The 3,750-nt window shown below is 33.5% G+C and overlaps 1 long non-coding RNA gene across 1 annotated transcript; it reads left to right on the forward strand.

Moving 5' to 3' along the window:
• The first annotated feature begins 444 nt into the window (after positions 1 to 444).
• On the forward strand, positions 445 to 3,268 carry LOC130462842 (uncharacterized). Its single transcript, XR_008923667.1, has 2 exons — positions 445 to 1,721; positions 3,019 to 3,268. It is a non-coding gene; the product is annotated as an uncharacterized lncRNA (long non-coding RNA).
• Positions 3,269 to 3,750: the final 482 nt, after the last annotated feature.

Consider the following 3,750-nt stretch of genomic DNA (forward strand, 5'->3'; position numbering starts at 1 on the left):
AGGAGATGGGGACTGGCCTAGGCTATGTAACTTAGAGTCTTCCATCCACTGGTGTAAATGTATTAAGACATAAAATTTATGCATTTCAACCTAATATTTTCTGTTGTTGGTTGATCCACTGGTGGATGCTAGTTTGAACTTTCCATGCCTTAAGCAAGTAAACCAAAGGACACATTCTTGACAGGATATGTATTGACTTAAATCCAAAAAAGGCATGAAATGAGTACAACAAACTAATAGCCAACTAATAGTAGACACATTCTGATCTGGTTTTCTTTTTAGTTCTGCTCTGATTTGCTGCTTGCTATTCAGTTCTGTTCTGATATGCTGCTTGCTGTTCAGTTCAGTTATGATCTGCTTTACTGTTCAGTTCTGTTCTGATTTACTTTGCTGTTCACTTTCATTTTGATCTTCTTTGTTGTTCAGTTATGTTCTGATCTTCTTTGTTGTTCAGTTTTAGGTGATTAATAGGCTAGCAACACAATGTTCATCAGTAATTAGCTATTTATAGATTAGAAAAAATCAACTTGGTCTCCTGAATGATAATTTGCTATGATTCTTGTTGAGTTTGGGTTTACAGCTTAACACTATGGCACCGACTTATTCTTGTTATGTTTTTCTCACTTGTTACATTTGATGTTGCCATCTATGTACTTTAAGCTTTTGTGTGCCACAAATCCATCCATTGTTTCTGTGAAGGTTGAAAATAGATTCCTCGCGTCTCATGGCATCATTGTCCCTCCTCAATTGGTCAAGGTGGTTCAATCCCATTAATGTTAACCTGGCTTCTATTATACAAAAAGATGTTTCACTCGAGTGTTTTTCTAGAGGCTAGCCTAGTTTTCTCTCGTGACAATTTGAGAAAATAATTTTGGTCACCATTGTATTTTCTTGTATTGTACTCGCATGTTGACAGGTTCTACCATGCCAACCATGGCCCATGTATTCGTTGTTTCACCATGACACCCTTCTGTAATGAAGCTGAAACGGCTTTGCCAATGGTGTACAGAAGGAACCTCTTGTTACTTGGGTTCATAAAAATATTCACGTTGGACTCCTATTACTACTTGTGTCCTTTGTCGAGCTTTTCTGTTCTTCTTTTTTCCAGTAGTTGCTGCTTTTTTACTTCGTTAATGTTTCGACTTGGGGATCTTTGGCATGCTTTGTTACTATATAGTTGTCCCTTCGAGCAGAAGTGCAGACCCCATAATATTTCTCCCCCCTCCCCTTTTTAAAGCAAATTCTCACAAGGAATAGAAGCCAAGCAAGAGCTCTATGTAACCATTTGCCCTTAAACTTAAAAAGTTTCATGTGGGTGATCTTTTGGAGACATTTGTGGAAGTCTTAGACTAATTAGGGTAAGGCTATGCACTATTGTATGTCTCCAGTCCTCTAGACCCTGCATCAACAAGACTTATATCGAGTGGCGAACTGGCGATGGTTGTTTCAGGCTTTCAGCAACATTTTCTTATAGCTTTTGATAACTTCAGTTGATTTGTCATGATCCTAAACACTGATTTGTACTGTAGCAATATATTGCAGGCAATATGTAATTCATGCTATTAATTCTGCAAATTATTTCATGGTTACTGATGGCAAGACACGAATGCAGGGTATATTGACAAATGAAACGAAGTGCCTGAGGCGTGAGACCGTCACAGTTAGAGACGAGACATTGTTCGATTTAAGTCTTGATATAGAACAGAACAGCTCCATCCAAGGTAATCTACGCTTTTGGCATCAGTACTCCGATTCTTGTAGATACCCCATCTTTTAAATTTCTTAAAAGAACTTCTAAGCACCTGTAGACCCCAAAAAACACAAACTTTAATTGATCATATTCAATATCAGGAAATTTTGGTCACATTCCATATCAAGCAACTTTAGTCACATTCAATGTCAAGTTATGTTTTGGAATACACATTCACCAATAGGTACACACAAAGTACATAAAATAAAAGAATACACAATTCAACTGTACTGATATCGTGCTTTTGTAGCCGTTACTTCTGCAACAACTGCACTTTAATCATTGATAGCAACAACAACAGAACATCGGTATGTGCCTTGAATAAGGGTTTCAACCAAGTTACATGTTGTAGCGAGGAAGAAATAATACTGGTAACACAAAAGGAGTTGCTTAATAGAAAAAAGTGTTAGTTGTATGATGTACTCATATGAATTTCAACAAAAAGTGTGCAAACTAGTTTATTTTTAACAAGTCTTTATTCGTGATTATGTGATCCTTTTGAACTCTCTCATCACAAGTGAGTCATCAAGTTTCCTATGCTATGAATCTATTACTATTTCTGACCTTTTGCGTTTCCTTGTAGTGACAAATATCAGTAATTGCTATATTGTTGTTTCATTTCTTTTATTTTTATTAATTTTGTTTTACCCTTATCATTAGCTATGTGTTTTCTCTATCTAATACTATTTTATGAATTAAAGGCCTTTGTTCTTTTCATTCTTTAAAAATTATTAGGCAATATAAGTTGGTTAAGTTTTGGTTAGGGATTTTAAGTTAATTTTACAACCAATATAAGTTCGGATAAAGTTTAATAAGTTCAGATCCGTACTAAAAAGGCTATGTTTGGTTGAACTTTATTTAACTGAACTTAACTTATTTGAACTTTTTTTTTTGTACCTTATTTTTATTTGTCGATTTGTACAAATTTCTTGTGTTGGATTGAAATTATTTGTCATATGGATTTGGAACAGGTTTTAATTAGTTCTATTTTTGTGGATAGTTCAATTACAAATGGAACTCTGCCGGATTTTCCACTTTCACTATCAATTTATGTTTAGACTTTTGTAATACATAAGGGACTACAGTGGGAGTATTGATAAATTTACATGAATCATTGGGTATTGAAAAAAGTTGCCATTTACCTATTATTCTTAAAGTTTAGCTTTAGTCATTCATTTTCATGCTTCTTTTTTCTTTCGTATTTGGATTTTATTCATTGATTATAAGTTTCTCATGAAAATGTTACACTTGATTTGTTTGATGTGCAGGATGGTGCATGTATTCAAGAGTTACAAGCTACTTTAAATATGTGAAGATTTATAGGGTTTTTGGCACAAAAATATTACATAGTAGATAGGTTTAAAAAAATAGAGTAATCGGACCGTGATTGCAAGATTTTATTTTATTTTAGTGGATTTAGTTTTAGTACTTATGTTTTCTTTTTACTATTCAGACAATTGTAAAAGATATTATGCTTATGAATTTAAGGTATTTGAAATGTGTACATTTTTGAACTTATTTGTTATGAAATTTCTTATTATACGTAGTTCTTATTTATTACATGAATATGGATAACTAAAATCCATTTGCGAACGTAGCTTTGGACCAATTGAAAGTGTTTCCATAAGCTCAAATAAAAGCGTTATCATAAACTCAAATGAAAATGTTGCCATAATTAATAAATAAAAAACAAAAGGTTGTCATACACTCAATAGAAAGTGTTGCTATAAATACAATTCGATGTGTTACCATAAGTATAAGAAAGTGTTGCCTTAATTTTAAACTTCTACCAAAACCAAACTAATAAGTGTTGCCTTAAGTTAGCGAAAACTGTTGCCTTAAATGCGTAAATGTTGGCTTAAGTTGTTGAATAATTGTTGCCATATGTTAAAAGTGTTGCCTATAAAAAGTGTTGCCTTAGTTATTTATGGCAACGGTTTATCACAAGTGTTGCCTAAATCCGAGAAACTGTTGCCATAGACTTATAGCAACGCCCCCTA

The sequence above is a fragment of the Spinacia oleracea genome, chromosome 6, assembly GCF_020520425.1.
Source record: "Spinacia oleracea cultivar Varoflay chromosome 6, BTI_SOV_V1, whole genome shotgun sequence".
NCBI classification, from domain to species: Eukaryota; Viridiplantae; Streptophyta; class Magnoliopsida; order Caryophyllales; family Amaranthaceae; genus Spinacia; species Spinacia oleracea.